This window comes from Macaca nemestrina, chromosome 4 (genome assembly GCF_043159975.1).
Source record: "Macaca nemestrina isolate mMacNem1 chromosome 4, mMacNem.hap1, whole genome shotgun sequence".
Lineage (NCBI taxonomy): Eukaryota > Metazoa > Chordata > Mammalia > Primates > Cercopithecidae > Macaca > Macaca nemestrina.
In genome coordinates this window covers 184,492,250-184,517,563 of record NC_092128.1, presented here as the reverse complement: position 1 = coordinate 184,517,563, position 25,314 = coordinate 184,492,250, and the positions used below count along the sequence as shown (strand labels likewise).

At 46.6% G+C, this 25,314-nt stretch overlaps 1 long non-coding RNA gene and 1 other non-coding gene across 2 annotated transcripts; one reads left to right on the top strand and one right to left on the bottom strand.

Moving 5' to 3' along the window:
• The first annotated feature begins 1,069 nt into the window (after window positions 1-1,069).
• On the top strand, window positions 1,070-5,816 carry LOC105472600 (uncharacterized). Its single transcript, XR_011621782.1, has 3 exons — window positions 1,070-2,019; window positions 4,462-4,582; window positions 5,577-5,816. It is a non-coding gene; the product is annotated as an uncharacterized lncRNA (long non-coding RNA).
• An 8,817-nt stretch (window positions 5,817-14,633) lies between these two features.
• LOC112425076 (small nucleolar RNA SNORA32) lies at window positions 14,634-14,754 on the bottom strand. Its single transcript, XR_003016075.1, has one exon. It is a non-coding gene; the product is annotated as a small nucleolar RNA SNORA32 (small nucleolar RNA).
• Window positions 14,755-25,314: the final 10,560 nt, after the last annotated feature.

Here is a 25,314-nt window from a genome sequence, read left to right as displayed (position 1 = left end):
TCTAGGCATTTCCTGCACTATTGGAACAATTATTATTATTATTTTGAGAGAGGGTCTCACTCTGTGGCCCAGGCTGGAGTGCAGTGGTGGGATCAAGGCTCACTGCAGCTTTGACCTCCCCTGGCTCAGGCGATTCTCCCATCTCAGCCTCCTGAGCAGCTGGGACTACTGGTGCACCACCATGCCCAGCTAATTTTTTTGTATATTTTTGTAGAGATGGGGTTTCACCATATTGCCCAGGCTGGTCTTGAACGCCTGAGCTCAAGTGATCTTTCTGCCACAGCCTCCCAAAGTGCTGAGAATATAGGCATGAGTCACCATGCCCGGCCTGGAATGGTTAACAGTTTTCAGGAAGAAACTGAGACTCAGAGAGATGAAGGCAATGGGGTCACCTGTGGATAATGACCAGACCCCTAGTTCAAACCCAGTCTGGTCCATCTGACTGCAAACTCCACATGCCTTTCTCTCTGCCTTGCTGCTTTCTAACGGGCAACCGTGAACCATTCCCAGCTACGCCTAAGCGCACATTTTTACATGTTTTCTTTATTACTATTATTTTATTTTATTTTACTTTTTTGAGACAGAGTGTCACTCTGTTGCCCAGGCTGGGGTGCAGTGGTGCCATCTCAGCTCACCAAAACCTCCACCTCCAGGGTTCAAGCGATTCTCCTGCCTCAGCCTCCCAAGTAGCTGGGATTACAGGCACCTGGCACGATGCCCAGCTAATTTTTGTATTTTTAGTAGAGATTAGGTTTCACGACATTGGCCAGACTGGTCTCAAACTCCTGAGCTCAGGCAATGTGCCCTCCTCAGCCTCCCAAGGTGCTGGGATTATAGGCATGAGCCACTGCGCCCAGCTACCTTTTACTAAACAGAGATCAGGATCCTCAAGCTGAAAATATGTATCGAGTCCAAAATCAAAGAGAATATTAGTTACTATCTACTTTTTCCTGGAAGCTCCATCAAATGTAGCAGAAAGAATATCTAGAGAAGAAGAAGAAAATTCAGCATTGTCACCTTTCCCTAATCTTCCATTTCAGGAGAGAGAGAGGCATATGGCTCCAAACAATTCTGTGAAAAACCCTCTGCGTCCAGCATGTTGAACCATTTGCAGGACATCCCAGGGCCCAGCGGTGAACTCTGCCAGCTAATTTTAAATACAACCCTGAGCCGCTGCTGCAGTCCCTCCATGGCCCTCACTCGGATTGTGGGGGATGCACCCAGGACTTCCCGGACTCTCTGTCCTCCGGGCTCTTCCAGGACCCGTCCCCTTCAATCTCTCCATGCCCCCTTCTCATACTCACAGCTCCCTCCAGTCCTCGTAGGGTCTCCTTCCCACCTTTCCCTGTCAAACTTCTCGAAATCACATCCGCTACCTTCAGCTTCTTACTGTTCCCCTGCACTCTGCCTCTTGCCATCTGGCGTCCACCTAGAACTCAGTGGAAATTACTGGGGAGGGAAGAGACAGGAAGGACATCTTCCTTCAAGAGCCAGTTCCTCCTCCACCACCTGGACACGCCCAGGGTGCCTGACACCTAGAGGGTAAACATCTTCTAGCCTGGACCCCCAGGACTCCTGGGTCATGAGCTTCCTGCTGGGGCAGCCAGAGGCCCAGCTGTCCAGACCCAGGGGTCTTCTTCAGGCAGGTCAAGAAGCAAAGGGAAGATGAAGAAGAGGAGGTGGAAGGCAGGCCACCTCTGGTTGGAGCTGTGCCAAGTGGCCTAAAGGATAGACTTTTCTTCCAGCTCCCCTGAGACCCCTGTTCAGCACTGTCACCTGAAGACTTGTCTGTGCTGCTGCTGATGGCCCCCTGCGCCATCTTGTTTCTCTCCAGGGTGCCCCAGCAACTCTGCAAATGACCCAGCAGGACCAACTTCCTGGTCCCATGGCTGTTGGATGGAGCTTAGGAGAGAGGGTAGATGGAGCATCGCTCATCCAGACACCTCAGAAGGGGCAGACACCAGCACACAGAGTGCCAAGGGGGAGGAGATGCGGAGCAAAGAAATGGAAACTTCTCAGGTGCGTGCACTTGGGGGCATGGAGGGGGAATGAGGGTCCTGGCGGAAGAGAAGGCAAAAGAAGGCGCCCATCTGAAGAACGGGCATGCACTGCCAAAATCCGAGGGTGAGAACACCAGGGCCAGTGGGTGAAAACGTGAGGGCATGGGCCTTCTTAGAGCAGTGGTTGTAGATTTCTAGGTGGACTCCAGGCTACAGGGCACTAGAGATGAGCAGGCGGTGAGAAGCTTTCAGCAGCAGATGCTATTTTGAGAAGTTTGGCCAGGAAGGGGAGGAAGGAGACAGCGTGAGACAGAGTCAGAGCAGGTGGAATGGCGTGGCTCCAGGGCAGTGCCCGCCGCCTGCAGGTGTCATATCCCATGGCTGGTGACCCTCCAAGGCAGCTTGACCAAGCCAGCGCTTTAGGAGCTGGAGTGGTGGAAAGACCAGAGTGAGGGTGACTTCATAATCCACTCCTTAGAGAGGCCGTGTGAGAGGAGGAAGTACAGCTGGGCAAGGCCCTTGGACATTCAGGTTCCAGGCCGTTCACCCAGTGCTGCCCCAACCTGGACAAACTCCAGGCCAAAGGGGACCAGCAGCCGCAGCTCCCTGCCTGGGGATTTCCCTGGGTGACCGCAGGGCTGGGAAGCACTGGGGAGCACCACATGGCCACTCAATGGCAGAAGGTGACTCCTTCATGAGAGCTGCCTCCAGAACCTTCCAGGCCAGGATCCGCCTGCCAGCTGCCTGTCTCCGGGAGGCTGGAGGAGCCGGGCCAGGCCACATTTGTGGAGCCTGAAGCCCCGTATGGCATTTCTCCTATTCTGTTGAGTGGTAGTTCGCTTTGTTTTGTTTTCATTTTTTTTAGTTTATTTTCTTACTTCTAAGGCAAAAATTAAAACTGCCTACATTAAAATCTGGTTAAAATTCAACATGCTGCCTGCCATGTGTCTCTGTGTCTGGGCAGCTCAAGCCACTGCCTCCTCAGCGGTCCTAATGCAGCCTTTGCCCACCGGTGCTCCTGCACTCCACACCTTGCAAACCCGGGTGACAAAGGCTCATCCTGGCCCCCATGGTGGTGACCCCAAAGCTGAGTCCCCAGCCCTCCCTTGTCGGTGTTATTTTGGAGGCAGTGATGATGCCTCATGGTCGATGGTGATGCTATCTCGGGTCATGTTTCTTTCTCTCCTCTGACTGTGATCTTGGCCTGAGCAGACCAATCCAATGGTGCTCTTAATCTGTGAGGGCTGTGTGTGTGTGTGTGCGTGTGTGTGTGTGTCTGTGCGTGTGCGTGTGAGAGAGAGAGAGAGCACACACCAGCCGTCCATCCCCCTGCAAGTCAGGCAAGTGATCCTGCCCCAGGTGGGGAGAAAACCGGGGTTCCCTCCACACTACTCTAAGGCCATAGAGCCAGGCTTCAGGCACATATCCAATGGTGCAGGTGTGCTGGCCTTGAGCGTTGACACATGACAGGCACACTGTGCTGATGGAGAATCCTGCGAAATGTGGCACTCCTCAAACACCCCCAAACGTGGCAGAATCTGGTAAAGCGAGGATAAAGGGGCTGGAGCAGGTTGGAGCAGAGAGGCAGGGAGCAGGAAGCCCGAGTGGAGCCTGGTTCCACCTCAGTGCTGGGACCCAGGGAAGCACATGCCCTTTCTAAAGCCTCAGTTTCTCAGTTTCCCCATATGTAAAATGAGAGAATCAAACCAGAGGATCTCTAAAGCCCACCTACCTAGAGACTCTGCAGGGGACTAGTCACCTGGCCCTGCCAGCAGGATACTGCTACCTGGGTCCCTGGGCCACTGCTGGTGGCTGGGAAGGCTCCCTGCTTTGAGACTGGATGAGTCCTCATGGTGATAGCTCATTGATGACCGTAAGGTGTTCCAGGAAAGAAACAATAAATGAGATGTCCCTGTTTATCAGAGCCATTACTGAGCTGTGTGGTAGATTTCAGGTCAGTAGAGAAGTGACTTTTGCCCAGAGGAGGTCGGCCAGCAGGGACCCAGTAGACACACCCGGCTGTTACAGGAAGGAGCTGCAGGGAGAAGTGCCCACACCCACAAGGTTTAAGGAAGTGTGACCCACCCCTGCAACAATTTTCCTGGGAGCTGATTTAAAATGCAGATGCCCGGGCCCTGCCTCAGACCCACTGATGCAGCGTCTGTGCAGGTAGGACCAGGGAATCGCATTTTACACCAAGTGTGCCAGTGGTTTTTATGCATATGAAAGTGTAGAAAACCCTGAGAGGCTGGGCAGCAGTTTGATTCTAGAAGGGAATGCTTTAATTCCTCCAAAGCTGGCTAGCTTTTATTTTAGTGATAAGGTCTCTTGAAAGTCGACTTGGAGATTCCCTTGTTTAGACAGCTGGGTTAACGGGCGCCTTGCTTTTTGTGCTTACATAAATAACCCTTTTCCTGTTCACTGCCTTCTGGACTTACGGCATCACCGTCTTGTTCCCTAGGCATTCACATTGGCAACTCCTGTTCCAAGAATTATTATTTAAGACAGATCTCAAGTTTCGGGGCAGGGATGGTGTCTTACTCATCCTGGGCTTCAGGGCATATATGTAACAGATGCTCCAGGTAATGCTTGTTGAAATGAACTAAAATGAAATGCTTGAATGAAGGTCGCCAGGCTTTCAAGGAAGCCCCATGCAATCACCTTATCATCCAATAACCACCCAGTGCCTTGCCCAGAGCATGGTATCAAATTGTAAAACACACACACCCAGAAGATTGGTTGGGTCTCCCCACAACAGTTAAGGAAGTAACTGCACCAAACGATAAACTGACTTGTCCAAAGTCCTCCCCAATAAAAGCTTGGCTGAGATCAGGTTTCTGAACCACCAACACCCTCCAATGAGCTGACTGTTCCAGATGTGAATAGTAGAAATAAGCCAAGAAGAAATAAAAATAAGCAATTTTCTAAATTACCAACACACTCTCGATATTGCCAATTTGTTCAGAAAACAATAATTTGTTTAATGCCTGGATTCTTTACCCAAGATAGTTGTGAAAATGAGCCAAATCTACCTTCTAAAGAATTCAGTGCTGTTCTTTCTAAGTGGTCTCCACAATTGCTCAGAAGACTCAATGCTCCCTTCTCCTCTTCATTTCTTCTGGTGTCCTTGACCCAGAGAACTAATACGGTGGTTCTCAAACTCAACTGCCCCTGGAGAGGTTTGAGAACTACTGTCAGTGAGCTTCATTGCTTACAGATAAAAGTGGAACCACAGGGACTGAGCCCCAGGCATTAATAGTTTAAAAAAAATTTCCCAGGAGTTTCTAATGTGCAGTAAGATTGCAATCCACTGATGTGAATAACATTAGGCCACCAACCAGCCCTTCTCCCCAAAACAAACATAAGGTACTTTAAAAATGAATGGGAAAAACTCACTTGGGAGAGAATAAGACAAATGAAATTCAAATTGTTCAAAAATTCTCACACCAAGCAATGAAACTGTCACGCAGAAGATCCCCTCCCCAAATAATAGTTCATTGTTAACTGGCAGTTGACTGATTTAGGTGCTCTTGGTAACCTCTTTTGAATTCAGTTTTCTTCTTCCGGAGTAATTAGGTGAAGCAGTGACGTTAATCCTGGCTGAACATTGGAATCACCTGGGAAGATCGAAACGCACCACCACCTGCGTCTAGGTGTGGGCTGGACATTGGAATTTTTTTTAACGTTCCAGGTGGTTTTAATGGGCACGCAAGATTGAGAACTACTGATTTATCGTTTTCATCAAAAGTCTGTCTGGTAAACTCTTCAGTCTTTTTCAGTCTGAAGTCTTTATTTTGAATTCAATCTTAGTAAAAATTTGGTGGCTTACAGAATTTTAGGTTGAAAGTCATTTTCCTCTGACTTTTGAATATTTTCACTCACCACCTTCCTCTTTTTTTTTTTTTTTTTAGACACAGTCTCTCTGTGTTGCCCAGGCTGGACTTGAACTCCTGGGGCTCAAACCATCCCCCTGCCTCAGCCTCCTGAGCAGTCACCTTCCACTCTTAATGTTGGGATGTCAGCTCTTAGCCTAAACTTTCTGGCTTTGTGTAGGTTTTTTTTTTTTTTAATCTTTTTTGCTCTAGTAGCCTTTAGATTTTCTCTTTTTCCTCGATATCCTGCATTTCTAATGCACTGCATCTGACTATGGATTTATCTTTATTTATTCTCCTTGTTTCTCAATGTTATCTTTCTATTTGGAAAATCATGTCTTTCTTCAATTTTGGAAAATTGTCAGATATTTTAATCTGGATATGTCCTCCACCATTTCCTGTATTCTCCAGTTCTGGAACGCCTATTAGATGTATGTTGGAGTGTCTTATATTATTTTCCATATTATTTGGTCTCTTTCATATGTTTTTACTTCTTTGTCTCTCTGTCCTGTTAGCATTAATTCCTTGGTACAATCTGCTCTTTTTCTCTTTAACTGCATTTACTTGTTTATTGTTTATCTCAATATTTATAGCTTTTTATTTTCAGAATCTCCAATCCCTCATTTATCTTATCCACGTCTTCATATTGATAGCTGCTCAAGCTGTTCACAGCACCCTATTTTTGTTTTTCCCTATGGTTGTCCCTTCTTTCGCCTCTTTGAACATTTATTTAACTCTTTGAACACAGTTAAATAAACCCTCTGATGATTGGTCTATCATTTAGATTTCCTCGGACGCGTGCTCCAATTTGTCGCATTTATTGTAAATTTTTTCAAGCCGTGTATTTTTCTCCTGACTTTGAAACACTTTTTTGCAAGCTCCCATTGCTTGGTTTGTTTAGCTCTCCTTCTTCTCTCACCTCTCTGTCGTGGCTGGCAGGCCTATGTTTAACTCCATCCCGAACTTCATTTCCTTCCAAGGTCAGACAAGCAGTCCTTATCAAAGCGACCTGGCCTTTTACTCCCGGGAGCGAAGTCCAACTCCTACTCTTTGTTTCCTAAAGAGGCTGACTCCGGGCTCCTGAAGCACATACCACAGGTGCCCCTTCCCATTCAGGAGCTGGGACCCTGGTGGCTCTGCCCATTTCTACATCTGTGGGTTCTGCCTGCCTCTTCTGTGCATATCCATTCCCTTCCTAACCCATAACATTTTTTATTTTTAGGATGGCTTTGTAGGTAGAATATTTTCTGTATGCATGTTAAGATACTTTTGAGGGAGGGGGGAGGGATTGCATTGGGAGTTATACCTGATGTAAATGACGAGTTGATGGGTGCAGCACAGCAACATGGCACAAGTATACATATGTAACAAACCTGCACGTTATGCACATGTACCCTACAACTTAAAGTATAATAATAATAAATAAATTTAAAAAAAAAGAAATTATTACAAGTGCAACTTTTTTTTAATAAAAATGCTGTATTAGCATGCAGGTTTGTATTCCTTTAGACTAAACTATTTTTTCATAGGGTGTACATATTATGGTTAGTTTACTTAATTTTACATTTGAGAAATTTTAGTTTTGTATTAAAAGATAGCAAACAGGTACCTAAAATATGCACCCAAAGTATTCACAGCATTTAAAATTTGCCTTTGTATGACCTTTTTTAAAAAAATAGAAATTAAACAACAAAAAACATTAAAAAAAAAAAAAAAAGATACTTTTGAGTGCAAGAAACAGAAATTGCAATTCAAAGTCTTTAAAATAAAGCAATTGATGGCATCATGCAACTGCAAATTCAGCAGTGTCTGGTTGCTCTAAGAGGCTGTGCGCCTAGCTTGCACTTGTCCTTCCAGGTTGCCTCCGCAGCCCTCTCTGTCCCAGCAAGCTAAACTTACAGACTTCCATTTGAATTCAGCAAATGGGGAGCATCAGCAGGTGATCATAGTAGAAAGCAAAGTGAGTTTGGGTATTTATTTCCCCAGCTGTCTCCCTGCCCCACAGCCAGGCTGGTGCAGTCTCCTCCCAGAAGGCCTATCCATGAGGCTCTCAGTCTTCAGGTTCTGGGAAGGTACCTCCTAACCCGCCTTTCAGAACTTGGTGGTGGAGAACAGGATGGGGACACCTCCTCCCACAGTCTCTAACTTCAAGTAAGTACTTCTCTTATCCATTCTACACCTTTTAAAACAGTCATTTTATTAAACTTCCCCAAATTTTCCCAATTTCAATGTACCCTTTACTGGGAATTTGATTAATTTAAAAGGTCACCAAATGTCAAGGTATTTTTGTGTCTCTGAGCTTCATCCTAAAAGTGGTTGGTTGACAGATGGCCACAGCAGTCATAGTGGATACACATAGTAACATTCAGTGGCAGAGAAAGACGTCTGCCCTTTACAGAGCAAGGGATTTTTTTCCAGCAGCTTCCAGTCAACCTCCCCAACATTTCATTGGCTTTAACTGGTCTCCTGTCCGTTTCTAAGCCGATTCCTAGCTACCAGGGAAATGCCTTGTGTTGATTGGCTTAGAACTGGGGGCTCTGACCAATTGCTTTCAAGGAAGCTGGAATTTCAATGGTTGGTTTAGATTCTCTAGAGCTGAGATCCATCCTCTAGGGAGACCTTACCATTTCTGCTAAGTTTGGGAGGACAGAAGATGAAGTGGTGAACCTGAGAGTGTATTTGGATGATTGCTGTGCATTCTCCTTTGCTGTGTTGCTTGGAAGTCTACAGAAATTCACAGTTCAGAAGGCATTTGTTATTTGAAAGTAATGGCCCCTAAAAACTTTCATCAGTCTCCAGACCCAACACAATTATCCAGACCCAAAATGCCCTCAGTTCCCTTACCTGAGCCAGAACTAAAAGACAAAGCACTGCTTGAAAGATTGAATGAGATCATGTGTCATTCACACCAAGTGGGGAGGCGGCTGGCCTGGTTTAGGCACAGCTCTGTGACCAGCTCCTCCCAACCTGCTTCGTCCATGAGTCAAAGTCTGACCACACTCCAGAGGACCATTGTGAAGGCCGGGGGATTGCTCAGAGTGGGTCAGATCCCAGCTGAGGATCAACCTTTCTGTGCAATGTGGCTCTCAGGCAGTTTGTTTGTTTGTTTGTTTGTTTTTTCGTTCGTTTGTTTGTTTTGAGATGGAATCTCACTCCCGTCGCCCAGGCTGGAGTGCAATGGCGCAGTCTTGGCTCACTGCAACTTCCACCTCCTGGGTTCAAGCAATTCTCCCACCTCAACCTCCCAAGTACCTGAGACTATAGGTGCCCGCCACCACACCCAGCTAATTTTTGTATTTTTAGTAAGATGGGGTTTCACCATGTTGGCGAAACTGGTTTCAAACTCCTGACCTCAAATGATCTACCTGCCTCAGCCTTCTAAAGTGCTGGGATTACAGGCGTGAGCCACTGTGTGAGGCCTCTCAGTTTATTTCGGGCTTCATTATTAAGTCATTTTTTATTTCCTGAGAAGAGAAATGAGAGATCCCATGAACCATTTCAGATCAATCTATTTGACTACAAAAATACGATTATTTAATGGAGCACATGAAACTTTCAATGATTCTTTACCACCTTTCCTTCTCTCTTCCTTCCCTTCTACCATCAGTAGAGACTGAAGTGTCCTCACTCTTCCTGGGTGAATCTTGACCTGGAGAATGGAATTGCTGAAAAGAAAACAAAGGATGACAGGGGTGCCTGTGTGAAAGTGTGTGTCTATGTGTACCTGTACGTACTTGTGCCTTCCTGCTTGATATGTATACATGTGACTTGAGTGTGTGAGCTTGTGTGCATGGGAGTGCACAGTTGCACACACCCCACTGCATACATCTCCTGAGTGCCTAGAAATCAAAACTAGATAGAATTTAGACATCAACTAATTCAGAATCTTCCTTGACCACAATGAACTTAATTAGAGCAAAAGACTTAGAAGTCTGCCAATATTTACCCATGCTCACGCTGCGTCAGAAAAAGAATTTGGTGATAACAACAAAATGGAGAGAAGGAAATATTCAACTTTCCCTAGAAATGTATATGAATTGAAGGGGTGGCCTGGCCCTCCATACCTGTGGGTGTTTCTCATTAGGTGGAAAGAGAGACTTGAGAAAAGAAATAAGACACATAGACAAAGTATAGAGAAAGAAAAAGTGGGCCCAGGGGACCGGCGCTCAGCTTACAGAGGACCCACAACGGCACCGGTCTCTGAGTTCCCTTAGTATTTATTGATAATTATCTTTACCATCTTAAAGATAACGGAGTGGCAGGACAATAGGATCATTGTAGGGAGGAAATCGGCAGTAAGACATATGAACAAAAACCTCTGTGACATGAATAAGTTTAAAGGAAAATGCTGTGCCTTGAGATGCATATGCAAACATCTTCATAAACCTTTTAACAGCATTGTTTCATCCTATCACATGGGGAGAAACCTTGGACAATACCTAGCTTTCCTTGGCAGAGGTCCCTGAGACCTAAAGGTCGTGTAGGTGTCCCCGGGTAGTTGAAATTAAGAGAATGGTGATGACTTTTAACCAGCAAGCTGCCTTCAGGCACTTGTTTAACAAAGACACATCCTGCACAGCCCAAAATCCATTAAACCTTGAGTCACCGCAGCACATGTCTCTTGCAAGGACAAGGTTGGGGGTAGGGTCACAGAACAAAATGGAGTCTCTTATGTCTACTTCTTTTTATATAGACACAGTAACAGGCTGATCTCTCTTTCTTTTCCCCACAATGAATGACTTATTTATGCTTTCATTGAAAGAGAAAATCAACTTATATATATTACTTGAATTATGAACAACACTCTATACGGTTACAAATCATCTGATACTTTCAATATACTTACTGTGAGAAAATTTTGCAAATATTTTCATCTGTGCAGATTTGTAGGCAGCACATTTTTAATGCCTGAATAAGACCTGTAGGGATTAGGTCGCATCCACATATGTTTATCTGGCAGAGAAAGTTTGCGTAGCACATGTGACCTCAAACGGTGCAAGACTCCAGGCTTAATTACAGGAAAATCCTAGACAGTTCTATTAACATATTATTCTTGAGTTAACCAAATAACACAAATTGATTAACAATGTGTTAACTCAAGAATAAAATCAAATTGAGAATACTAAGGCTGATATTAAGGGTAGTTTATAAGCAGAAAGCAGAAAGCAGCAATGGAAAACCGCAGCCAACTCAAAACAACACCAATGATAAAAACAAATTCAAAATCTTCAGCAATCACAATCACTGAATATGTTCCTAAATATTCTTCCTCCTCGAAAAAATAACCTTCTAAGAGATTAGTAGGTTGCTTTCCACTTAAATTCTCATTAAGTCTTTTATAAGGCATTCTTACACTTGCTTTTTAAACTCATGCTTTTATTGTGAAACATAACATCAATAGCTTTTCTGCCAAAGGCCAGTTTCTTTTTCCAGGAGGCACAGTAGCCTGGATTGACCTCAATCTGTGCTTGTTGGGAATGTCCAGAGTGGCCGGGGGTGGGGGTGTATCACTAATAGTAGATAAAGAAGAAAAGATATTTAACACAGATCGAATTATTCCAGGAGGTATGGCCTCATATTCAGAGGTGTAGTGTGTTAAAAATAAGCCTTGTTGGAGGTTGCAGTGAGCCGAGATCGCACCACTACACTCCAGCCTGGGTGACAGAGTGAGACTCCATCTCAAAAAAAAAAAAAAAAAAAAAAAAAATCCAGTAAAGACCACATTAAGAGCAATAGGTTGTCTATGTTGTATAAATTCTCTTACAAAAGGAATGAAAAGGAAACAATGTTCTAATGTTATAAAAACAGTACTCACAAAAGTTTCCAGAAACAGTATTTTGAAGTCAGCAGAGCTCAAAGAAATTAGAGGAAACTGAAGACTTTGTAATGTTCTCTGGGAAAGATTAGCTCAAAAGGCACATCTGGGACAAGAAGGCTGTATGTCATAGAGACAAGGAGAGTTAGGATGGAATGGTTTCATCCAATGAGAGCTTGGGGAAAAAAACAATGTGGCAAATTGGAATTTATATACATATGACATCTGACCTTTTTAATGTGTGTCATGAAGTTAACACATTTTATATTTTAAGTAAAGATCGGACTAATCCACATTGTTAAATTGTCTATGGATTTTCTCATAGGACAGTGTCTTTAATGGCCATCGTGGCCTAGTTCCAGGGATATGAAGAGTCCCTGAGTCCCTGGAGTTCGCATCATAGTCACGAACGTGTGTTCTTTCTCTTAAAGAGAGCCCCTAAATTGTACAAGCTACAGGTCCCAAAAAGGGTGAATTTTATCAAACCCCAACAAAGACAATGAAAAAACAAGAGTACCAACACTTAAAAAATTAAGTTTGGGAGGCCAAGGTGGGTGGATCACAAGGTCAGGAGATCGAGACCATCCTGCCCAATATGGTGAAACCCCGTCTCTACTAAAAATACAAAAATTAGCTGGGCTTGGTGGTGGGCACCTGTAATCCCAGCTACTCAGGAGGCTGAGGCAGAAGAATTGTCTGAATCCAGGGGGCGGAGGTTGCAGTGAGCCAAGATCAGCACCATTGCATTCCAGCCTGGGTCACAGGGCAAGACTTCGTCTCAAAAAAAAAAAAAAGAAAAAGAAAAAAATTAAGGAATAACCTGTGTAGATTAGGGGTTTAAAATGCTTGTAATATTTCAGACAGTTTGGACTACTTGAGAATATAACAAATTGGACTTGTGATTGCAATTTAGTATGTTTTTGAGGCATTAGTTTAGATCTTTGTTATCAAGCTCCAAACAAATCTCTTCTGTTTCTTGAAACATAACCATATTTATAAATGAATGCTATTAAAATTATATATGTACTTGAAAAAGTTTTGTTAGACAACTGAAGTACTTAAAATGAAACTAAAAATATTTAAAAATGATAAATGCAATTCAAAATATTTAAGAACATTTAATAAACAAAAACTGTAAAGCCCCTTTTCTGAGTGATTATCAAAATTCTCCAGATTTCTAAGTAGAAAAAGAGGAATTGAACATAAAAGCCTAAGGAAAAACCAGGTTTTAAAATTTGTAGCTGTTGAAAAATCAAATATTAAATTTTTTTTTTTGGAAACGGAGTCTCGCTCTATCGCCCAGGCTGGAGTGCAGTGGCCGGATCTCAGCTCACTGCAAGCTCCACCTCCCGAGTTTATGCCATTCTCCTGCCTCAGCCTCCCGAGTAGCCGGGACTGCAGGCGCCCGGCACCGCGCCCGGCACCGCGCCCGGCTAGTTTTTTGTATTTTTTAGTAGAGACGGGGTTTCACCGTGTTAGCCAGGATGGTGTCAATCTCCTGACCTCGTGATCCGCCCATCTCAGCCTCCCAAAGTGCAGGGATTACAGGCTTGAGCCACCGCGCCCGGCCTAAATTTAAAGTCGTTGCAAATCGTCTTTCATAAGCGTAAAAGATACTCCACGGCACCATGAAATCCAAACGGAGAAATAGAAGTTATCTCTGTGAGTGGACTTCACATGCCTGTTTTAAAGTCTATGTCAGATTTCTCATAAAATTAATTTTCCTGGAAAGAATGCCTATTTTTTTTTTAATTGAAATCAAGCATGGTGGCTCATGCCTGTAATCCCTGCACTTTGGGAGGCTGAAGTGGGAGGACTGCTTGAGCCCAAGGGTTTGAGACCAGCCTGGGCAACATAGTGAGACCTCATTTCTACAAAAAAATAAATAATTAGGCAGGCACAGTGGCTCACACCTGTAATCCAGCACTTTGGGAGGCCGAGGGGGGTGGATCATGAGGTCAAGAGATGGAGACCATCCTGGCCAACATGATGAAACCCCGTCTCTGCTACAAATACAAAATTAGCTGGTTGTGGTGACACATGCCTGTAGTCTTGGCTACTTGGGAGGCTGAGGCAGGAGAATCACTTAAACCCAGGAGGCAGAGGTTGCAGTGAGCCGAGATCATGCCACTGCATTCCAGCCTGGTGACAGAGCGAGACTCCATTTCAATAAATAAATCAATAATAAAAACTTGAGATGGGTTAGCACTATATTGCCTAGGCTGGATTCCAACCCCTTGGCTCAAGGGATCCTCCTGCCTCAGCCACCTGAGTAGCTGGGATTACAGGTGTGAGCCACCAGGCCCGGCTAAGATGCATATTCTAATGATGGCTTTTCTCATCTTTCCTCTGCATTGGCGTTTATTCTGGAGTTGTGGTGCCCCACCCCATTTGAGGAGTGCCATCTCCTTATGCAATTTCTTTTCTTTCTGTGGATTTCCATGGCTGCCTCCGCCTGCCTGCTGGTCTCCGTCCAGGACCAGGTCTCACCGTGACATTCGCAACCCCTGCCTAGAAGTCAGTGGAGTGTCCCTGGCCCAGCATCTCAGTTTTTCCCATCCTGCTGAGACACCCTCTTGTCCCCAGGCCTGCTTGGGACCAGTTTGCTACAAACATTTTAGGAGGGAGGTCTGCAGCACTTTTATTTCAACCTGCACTCCCAATTCTGACCCTGACTCCTAGTCTCTCTGGATGCCCTCTGGGCCCCGTGACCCCTAGACCCAAACCACCCAGGACCCCTGGGGCAGGAGCCCTTCTTCAGCTGGTGGCTGCAATGTCCCTCGCTGCTGCTGCTAAGCGTTTCTGTTCCATCTCTGCCCCACAAAAGGTGTCCATCTGGATTTTCGGTAGTTTGGTTTTTTTTCTGGCTTGCATTACATTTCTATTGGACAGTGCTTATCTAGGCACTGGAAGTAAAATGAATAAAAGTTTAATAAAGGGTTAATAAAATGTTCCCAGTGGGCTGATCGCTAGCAAGGTGGCAGACAGAAAACCCAGTGAGGAATTCTCTTATCGATGTGTCCACAGCAAATGAGAAATTGCATGCTAAATGCCTTGGTAACAACCAGATCTGTTTTCCAGTCTGTGTCTTCTTGTTTTCTCTTTATACAGTTTACCTATCTGTGTGTTTTGAGACAAATTTATGAAGCACCAGTCACGGTATCAGGTTTTAAACTATGTCCAAACGTATCTGTTCCATTTTTATCAGAAAACAATTCAGAATGCTCATGGGGAAGTAGGCACATTCCCAGCCTTGCCGTCACTTGACCTCCAGCAGTAGTGGCCTCCTGGGCCCCACTCCGTGACGCACGATTTTCCCAGGTTCCCAGGTCCCCACCTGTATGAGTCCAGGTTCCCAGGCCCCCACCTGTATGGGGCGGCAATAACAAATCCCACAGGCCAGGAGCTTCAATGTGCATTTATTGGTTCAAAGTCCTGGAGGCTGAAAATCCGAGATGAAATTATTGGCAGGGCTGGTTCCTCTGAATCCCCTCTCCTTGGCTTGCAGACGGCATCTCCTCCCTGTGTCCTCACAGGGTCATCCCTCTGTGTGCATCTGTGTCCTCATCTCCTTGTCTTACAGGACATAGTCAGATTGGACCAGGCCCACCCTAATGCCGTCATTTGAACTCGATCACCTCCACAAAAACCCTGTTTCCAAGTAAGGTCACGTTCTGAGGTATGGGGGTTAGGACTTCAACATATGGATTTTGGGGGACACAATTTAGCCCAAGCACCCCTTCACCTTGTTTTCCTCCTGTCCCCCCTTGAGCTTTCTGCTGTGCCCCAGGGCACCACATGAGGCTCTTGTCTCCAGCTTCATTTCCTGAGAGATCCCAGCCAGCACTACCGCATTCAATCTTGTCTTGACACCCACATGGGAAAGACTCCCACATTCCTGCTCCCAGCCCGGGCCTCTCCACAACTCCAGAGTTGGGTACTCAGTTGCTTCTTTGACGTCTCCCTTTGGGGATCCAGAATTCATATCAGATCTGACTTGTTTGAACCCCAGTGATCCTTTCAACTTATCTTTGTCCACTCGGGGATGGTGCCTCCATCCCTCCTGGACTAGAAACACCAAGTGCTGTCTCTTCACTAATAAGGAGAGAAAGGCAATGAGTTACCTGTGCCTCTTCTGAACTGATCAAATGAAATGGCAGACAAGTAAAGGCACGGAAAGGAAGAAAAAGGGTTGGAACTGTGCACTGGTGCACGGCAGGTGGACTGCACTGGTCTTGGTCTCCTCCGCCTGCTTCACCTGCAGAAGCAGAGACAGATGGGCTGGCAGGGGTCTAGGTTGGAGGAGTCCAGGTAAAGGGCCCACCCAGGTCTCAGTGGCTTGGGAACGATGGGTTCAGACTTCCCAAGCACTGCAGAGAAGCTAGGATGGTTCCAGAATTTTCCTGTGAGCTCAAACGGGAGATTTTCTGGAAAGCTGGAGCCTAGAAGTCCTGGGAGAAAGCTGCATGGCCGTGGCATTTTGCGAACATTGCAAGAGTAAGCTATTTTCATTGCAATCCTGAGAACGGCTGTCTGTTTCTGTTCATGCTCTCTCTCCTCTCTGGGTGTCCTGGCCGTAGTGCAATGGCCTCAGGCACACCAGAGCGGTGCTAAGGGAGTGGGAGGTGCACCGAAGTTGGAACCAGTGAGTAGTTCTTATGTTGTCGGCAGTCATGTGCAGGTAATTTGTGGTTAACTCTGAGCCGTGGGAATGGCTTCCAGGAATACACGTAACACACACAGTGCCTGCTGGGTGGCAAGGTGCAGGGCCAGGTGTCTCCCCACCACAGAAGTACAGTATGCCCTACATTGCCCAGCACTTTAAGTTTTCGGGAAATGGAGTAGAGAAGGGAGTGTTAGAATTCCAGAGCCAGAAGCTACCATGTCAAGAGAAGGCTGAAGTATCCTTCCAAGTGCTCAGCAGGAATGCTATTTTTGTAATTACTGTCCTAAGAAGTAAGCAAAGTGCATGCACCTCAAAGCTGTAGTTTAACAGGAATTATAATATTAATAAAATTATTATATTAGTTTTGTGGATTTGTGATATTATGATACTGCTGGCTTTTTAGAATTTGTAATCCATTTTATTTTATTTTCTCGTTTTAAACAAATATGATCTGCTTTGGATCTGCTCTTGTATTTATAATCGTGTATACTATTTCTTAGGCAAGGTCCCCCACATTGTATAAGCTTCATCCTCTACAAAACTTGCATAGGCCCCTTGTAGGCTTCTTACAAATATGCCTCATCCTCCCTCCAGCAGCACTGAGCACCCAGAGTTTATGCAGAGTGGGTGCGTCTTGCCAGTGCTGACACAGAGAATGAGCCAAAACCAGAGAAAACCCGGCCCACCCAGCCAGCTGTGGACTGCTTTGGTGCTTCCTTCTCTCTTCAAAGCACTTCAGATCTATTATTTCACATGGCCACTGGCTGGGCAGATCACCACATCCCCACGTTACAGAGGTAGAGGCTGAGGCTGAGGGCTCGGTGGTTGACAGACAGCCATCTCGCTCGAAACTAGGGGTCTGGAGCTTGAATGCAAACATCCTGGGCTCTGGTCCCTGCCTGGATATGCACAAGTCCACATAAATGCCTGGCGAGGCTGGCATTTCCGGTGGCAACCAAGATGTGCCTAAGGAAACATTCTCTCCTCCAGGCCCAGAGGCTGATGTAGCTCCTGTGGGTGCGTCTGGTCCAACTGGAAAAACCAGCAAGCCGAGCCCCTGGGGTGACTTCAGGCTGACCGGGGAGGAGAAGTATTTTCAGATGCAGGTAGTGAGAAAAGTAGCAGAAAGAAAAATGCTGACTCGTTCAACAAGCGGACAAATCACTGCAATCCCAGCGGGTAGAATGACAGAAGCGGATCCTGGGGCCATCACCTCGACCCCCAGGGCAGTGGATGCACAGCACGCAGGCGCGGGCAGAGGACGGGTCAGGACTCACTTTCATCTCTGTCCTTCCACTTCCTCGCTGGGTCCCCTGTTCCTGCCAGCTCTACCAGCTTCTCAGCTTGCCCCTGGCTACCAACACAACTCCCACGTGGGACAGGGAATGCAGGGAATGCGCTTCCAACAACCTTACCCCTGGCCAGTGCTTCCTTCTGGATCCAAAAATAAAGCTGGAGTTTTGGGAACCCCCCCTCCCTCCATGCTGGGTTGTCTGGGTGCAGATGGATCACCCCTAGGGTTTGTGCCCAGGCACAAGTCTGCTGGCACCCACTCAGGGTGGCACTGGCCTGGCTGGTGCCTTCTCCGCATCCCTACCCACCTTGACTGCACGGTCCCTGGCTACACAGTGTCCAGCCCAACTACACGGAAGGTAAACACAGCCCCGTCCCCCTCCCCTCTCCAAATCCAGCCCAGCCCCCGAATACCAGGCAACATTGAACAACACGCTCAGACCCTGTGCTGCCTCTGGAAAACAGGGTTACTAACGCCACCTCCCAGCATTATTCCAAGGATGGAATGAGAGAATATTCAGGAAACATTTATCAAAATACTGGACCTATGACACATCGCTTAAAAATCGAACCTACTGGATTACAGTCCTATTATGAATGATGAACATTTTAAATTGGAATATTTATTGTAATTTTTATAGTAGGTATCACAGGTTCTACATATCAAAAATATTGACTATAAACTCTCCCTTCTATGGTTTTGCTCCTGTTGCTCTGAGTGTCTTTTTTTTTTTTTTTTTTTGAGACAGAGTCTCGCTCTGTCACCCAGTCTGGAGTGCAATGGCGCAATCTCGGCTCACCACAACCTCCGCTTTCCGGGTTCAAGCGATTCTCCTGCCTCAGCCTCCTGAGCAACTGGGATTACAGGCATGCGCCACCACGCCCGGCTAATTTTTTTGTATTTCTAGTAGAGATGGGGTTTCTCCATGTTGGTCAGGCTGGTCATGAACTCTTGACCTCAGGTGATCCACCCCTCTCGGCCTCCCAAAGTGCTGGGATTATAAGCGTGAGCCACTGCGCCCGGCCTGCTCTGGGTGTCTTGTATTGATTGCCACAAAACCAGAGCTGATGTGGCGCCATGAAATCCACTCATCCTCCCAACTCCTCCTGATAAAATGGTACTCAGCTAATAATATCTTTCTTAAGGAAAATTTTACAAACTCTAGGATTTGTAAAATCAGTAGTGCATGTGGTTCTTCTGTCATTTTCTCTTTATTGAATTTCAGGACAGGGGAGGCATTTTCCATATGAATATTAAGCTATCACTAGGTGGGGGTCCGGCTCCATGTCTCCATCATCGATGCCATGGGTGAAAGTATGAGTTTAAAACTTATTTATTTATTTATTTTTGAGAGAGTCTCTGTCGCCCAGGCTGGAGTGCAATGTCACAATCTCAGCTCACTGCAACCTCTATATCCTGGGCTCAAGTGATTCTCCTGTCTCAGCCTCCCGAGTAGCTGGGATTACAGGCATACGCCACCACGCCTGGCTAATTTTTGTATTTTTAGTAGAGACGAGGTTTCACCATGTTGGCCAGGCTTGTCTTGAACTCCTGACCTCAAGTGATCCACCCACCTTGGCCTCCCAAATTGCTGGAGTTATAGGTGTGAGCTACCACGTCTGGTCAATGAGTTTAGAATTAAGAAACAGGGCTGGGTGCAGTGGCTCACACCTGTAATCTCAGCACTTTGGGAAGCTGAGGCAGGAGGATTGTTTGAGCCCAGGAGTTCAAGACCAGCCTGAGCAACATAGCAAGACCCTGTCTCTACAAAATATATATATATATATATATATATATATATATATATATTTTTTTTTTTTTTTTTTTTTTTTTTTTTCTGGAGACGGAGTCTCACGCTGTTGCCCAGGCTGGAGTGCAGTGGCGCGATCTCGGCTCACTGCAAGCTCCGCCTCCCGGGTTCCCGCCATTCTCCTGCCTCAGCCTCCTGAGTAGCTGGGACTACAGGCGCCCGCCACCGCGCCCGGCTAATTTTTTGTATTTTTAGTAGAGACAGGGTTTCACTGTGGTCTCGATCTCCTGACCTTGTGATCCGCCCGCCTCGGCCTCCCAAAGTGCTGGGATTACAGGCTTGAGCCACCGTGCCCGGCCTACAAAAAATATTTTTAAGAAACCTAGCTGGGGCCGGGCGCGGTGGCTCAAGCCTGTAATCCCAGCACTTTGGGAGGCTGAGGCAGGCGGATCACGATGTCAGGAGATCGAGACCATCCTGGCTAACACGGTGAAACCCTGTCTCTACTAAAAATACAAAAAATTAGCCGGGCGCGGTCATGGGCGCCTGTAGTCCCAGCTACTCGGGAGGCTGAGGCAGGAGAATGGCGTGAACCCGGGAGGCGGAGCTTGCAGTGAGCTGAGATCGCGCCACTGCACTCCAGCCTGGGAGACAGAGAGAGACTCCGTCTCAAAAACAAACAAACAAACAAACAAACACACAAACCTAGCTGGATGTGGCAGTGCATGCCCATAGTCCCAGCTACTCAGGAGGCTGAGGTGGGAGGATCACTTGAGCCCAGGAGTTTGAGGCTGCAGTGAGCTGTGATCGTTTCACTGCATCTAGCCTGGGTGACAGAGCAAGACTCTGTCTCTAAAAAAACCACAAAGGTTTAGGGAAAAAACAGACAGAAATGCTGAGGATCGAGCCACAGGCTTCTTCCCCAAGTCCTGGCCCTTGGCATTTTAATTCCTCCAGCTGGTTCCCTTCTCTCCCACCCCTTGGTTTTACGTCAAGCTATCATCATGGGGATTCTCTAAAAGTAGAAACACTTTTTCTTTGTCTCTTTCTCTTGGGGTTGATCCGGGTCTGAAAAACACACATGAAAGAATTTTGACCACTGTCAGATGCTGCCCAAGTATGAGAAGGAGAGGCTGTGCTTCTTCAGAATCCAGCAAGCACCATGCTGTTGCCTTAGGTACCTCGTGGGCGTTCATCTTTTCAATCAGCCTACAGCATAGACATTCTGTGTCTGATCTCACGAATGAGGTAATCGAGGCTTAGGGAATTTAAGCAACTTTTCCAGATTACACATCTCAGGAATGACAGTTCTGAGGGTTAAGACCACTTGTCTGATGTCAAAATCAAGATTGTAACGAACTTGAGCAGAACACACTGGTCAGCCAGTCCCTCTTTACAGAGCACGTAATCGTCCCAAGCACAGAGTGAATTCCTGGAATCAAGAGGTGTCAAGGGGGTTATAGAGTCTGGACTCCAGGAGCTTTTATCCCCAACAAAACCGTCTTCTAAGTAAAGAACTGTGCCGTTGATTACCAGAAATCCTCCTGGTCACTGACTGCATTTCTCCCTGCTCTCTTACTGCCTTACACCCCAGCAGCCAGCACAGTCCCTGCTACTGAACTGGGAGCGCCCTGATGGATTCTGCTCCCCATCCCTTCTCCAAGCATCCTTCAGGTGCTGTCCTCTGCCCCCACCCCCACCATGCCCAGCAGCCCCCTCCAGCTGGTCACAGCCACCCCCATATGCCATCCAGCCGCCTGGCCAGGTGACACCTCTCTGGCTGCTTCTCAATGCTCCCATGCATCGTCGGAAAGGGAGATCTCATTGGCTTTCACCAACTTGTGAAATAAATGCAAGACTGCTTATGACTTTTGGATGTGGAGCCGCTGACTCTTTGCCCTTGGGGTGGGATCTATATTCTCTCCCTTTTAAGCTTCATGGTGAGGACGGTGCAGGGGCAGCAGGCTCAGGGAGGAGTGGGGAGCTTCGTCAGAAAATCAGCTACGACCCAAAATTCAAGCTTACAATCCCAGCATCCGTGTAAGAGCCACAAAGCAGAGGACAGGGCTTGAATACATCATTTCTTTTCCTCTGTGTGTGTGTTTGTTTTGTTTTGTTTAAGTAACACAAGAAATTCAGGAAGGGCCAGGCGCAGTGGCTCATGCCTGTAATCCCAGCACTTTGGGAGGCTGAGGAGGGTGGATCACCTGAGGTCAGGAGTTCGAGACAAGCCTGGTCAACATGGCGAAACCCCGTCTCTACTAAAAATACAAAAATTAGCCAGACGTGGTGGCACACACCTGTAATTCCAGCTATTCGGGAGGCTGAGGCAGGAGAACTGCTTGAGCCCGGGAGATGGAGGTTGTAGTGAGCTGAGATAGTGCCATTACACTTCAGCCTGGCCAACAGAGCAAGACTCTGTCTCAAAAACAAAACAAAACAAAACAAAAAAAACCCCACCAAAACAAAACAGAAATCCAGGAAGACACTAAGCTCTGGGTGCATGTACTATGTGTTTTAATTTAATTTAATGTAACTTAATTTAAGAGAGCTAAGTAATTAAACATGAGGCCAAAGTACATAAGAAAGTGTCAGTCTCGGCCGGGCGCGGTGGCTCAAGCCTGTAATCCCAGCACTTTGGGAGGCCGAGGCGGGCGGATCACGAGGTCAGGAGATCGAGACCATCCTGGCTGTCACTGTGAAACCCCGTCTCTACTAAAAAATACAAAAGAAAGTGTCAGTCTTTTATTGCAAATATGCACACACTCTCGGATGAGGTTCTCTGGTCCTCAGGTGTGGGGGGCCAGGGAAGTCACGCCGGCGCTCTTGGGTGATGTTCTCCGGTCCACAAATGCGGGGGCCGAAGAAGTCACACCGACTCCTGCGGGCGGCGGACTTTTATGCATTGGTACTGGAAGGGGGAGGGCAGTGGGCGGGATAAGGGCATGATAGGGGCATCTCCGTAGGCGTGGCTGGGTAAGCTTCGATCTCTTCGGATTGACATCACCTGGCGCATGCTCGGTTGATCTGCATCTTCCCGGGGCGGGCTGCATTTTCCTGCGCGCGGGAAAGTTGGTGAGGAAGAACCCGGAAGCAACATGGATTATGCCTTCTTGTTCACCTTCCTCCATCTTGTCCCTGCTCCCTCACCCAAACACTATGCAAATGTTTAGAAGCAGGGGCAGGTTCCAGGGTCTTTCCAAATGAAAGAAGTGGTATTTTTTTCCCTGATGGTAGAAAAGAAACTGAGGAAATGACCAAGATTTTCTTCCCTGGTGACCGCATGGACACCCTCTTTATTTTCTGGATTAAGAGGGGCAGGGCCTAGACGCCAGGACGCCTACAGCTTCCTAGCAACAGCAGGAGAGGAAGACAGATGTCTCTGGGGGATGCCACTCCCCAGACGCCCCAGGAGTTTGTCCATGGATGTGCACCCCTCAGAGAGGTTCTCTCCAAATCTAGGTGGGGTTCTGAGAAGCCCAGGACCCCTCCCTGCATTTCAGTGGACTCAGTAGCTGTCATTGGAGTCCCTGTCTTACCTTAAAGTCATGTTTCTAAACCATTTCAGCCGTAGACATCGGGAACTGTGTCCAGGTCTAAGAAGAGAAGGAGCCAATAGCCAGTGGTGTAAAGTTATTTTTACAGACAATCTAACTCAGATGACTTAAAAAAGGAAAGGTAACATTAAATTATAAACTCTTCATCTTTGGTGAACTAAGGACTAAACTCTGATTTTTTATCTTGCCCAAATTCCTATCTAAGGGGTCTGGGAAGTCATTTCCTACAAACCATACATTTTCGTCAGATGGGTTTTATTTAACCCTATAAATCGTGACTGACTTTCCAATCTAACTCTGGCATAACATTATGTGACAAAGAAGAAAATCAAAGTATTTTACCCCAAAATGTGTTTCTTTGCCATATTTTGAAGTGTCCTGCAAAGATATCCTTTGTGGGAGAAAATTTGCATCTGTAAAGAATCTCTATTAACATAGCCAGATCTTTTTTCTTCCAGGCCCTCCCAATCCTGAAGAGATTAACTAAGAGCCCATAAAGGTCTGAATAGGAAGCATTTGTTATCAATTGCCTCTAAGGGCAGCCACTATAAGACTTCACAAGAACCTTGGTCTCCACAATCTTTTATCTTAACCTGAGCATTTCCTTTCTACAGATCCCAGGTCTTTAGACAAACTCAACCAATTGTCAACCAGAAAATGTTTAATTTGACTGAGCACAGTGGCTCACGCCTGTAATCCCAACACTTTGGGAGGCCAAGGTGGGCGGATCACCTGAGGTCGGGAGTTTGAGACCAGCCTGACCAACATGGAGAAACTCCATCTCTACTAAAAATACACAATTAGCCTGGTGCGGTGGTGCGTGCCTGTAGTCCCAGCTACACGGGAGGCTGGGGCAGGAGAATCGCTTGAACCTGGGAGGCAGAGGTTGCGGTGAGCTGAGATCGTGCCACTGCACTACAGCCTGGGCAACAAGAGTGAAACTCCATCTCAAAACAAACAAACAAACAAAAAAGTGTAAATTCACCTAGAGCCTGGAAGCACCCCCCACACGCCCCCCTCCCCCACCTTTGAGTTGTCCCGCCTTTCTGGACCATACCAATGTATTTCTTAAATGCATTTGATTGATGTCTCATGCCTCCCTAAAATGTGTAAAGCCAAATTGTGCCTGACCACCTTAGGTGCCAGGACCTCCTGAGGGCTGTGACATGGGCCATGGTCACTCAGATTTGGCTCAGAATAAAATTCTTCAAATATTTTATAGCGTTTCACTTTTTTCATTGACACATGGCTGTGTTTTTATGTATTTATCAACAATGGAAGCAAAAGAAGAGGGTGCAGGGGGCTCACAGGCCGTCTCACACCAGGTGACCTGCAGGCAGAGGCACCTAGGGCTGGGTTTGTGGGGAGGGGTGGCCTGGGCCCACCCCCCAGGTGAGGCTCTCATAGAGGACAGGGGGATGCCCCCCAGAAGTCACAATGCAGAGCTGCTCCTCACTCTTCCAGGCTGAGATCTGACTTCTCAGCCCACCAGAGGCAAAAAGAGGACAGTCTCACGGTCCCCAAGCCCAGAGACCACTGGGAGGGGAGCAAATGGGATCTGGACCACCGACCTTAGCTTCACCTCAACCCCAAGAATGCCTGCCTTGCTGGAGGCAAAAGACCTGGAAATTTGCATTGTTTAAAAGTCTGGCTTTCTCAATAACTCTTATATGGAATGACATTTGTGAATCACTGGAGATACTACATATACACCCCCAACACACACACACACACACACACACATATACACACACATACACACACACATACACACACACACACACACACGTGATTATTCTGACCAGAACTTTGAGCATTCTGTCCCTTATATGAGGTGCTTCTGTCTCCAGTCACAGCCACCCTGGTCAGGGGACCCCTGCTTCCCATCTGGGTCCCCTTTCCCTCACTGACAGCCAGCCCAGCCAGCACTGACCCCCATAATGGCATTTTCTAAACTCCGTGGCCAGCCAACCCTGCTCATCAGTGGCACACTCTTCTGGTTTTGTTTGTGTGTTTAGTTGTATGCGTACTTTCGATCCACGAAGATAAGATCTCGCTGGCATTAAGCTATTTTTATCCTTTAAACATGATTTGAATACTTATGCTCTGATCCTGCGTGAACTGCCTTTGCAGTTTTATGGTGAGAAAGCAATTGTGTCATTACTTTCAACTTTTGGGGCAACAGCCTTGTCAGTCACTCCATCTAGAACAACACATACTTCATTATTGTTATTATTATTAATTCTGTTATTTTGCTTAATCTCACGCTATAGGCAAGTTCCTGGCCTATGATCCTGTCCGGTCCTATGCTGTGACGTTATTAGTGGTTTTGTATGTGCCCAGTTATTTTTGGATGTTAA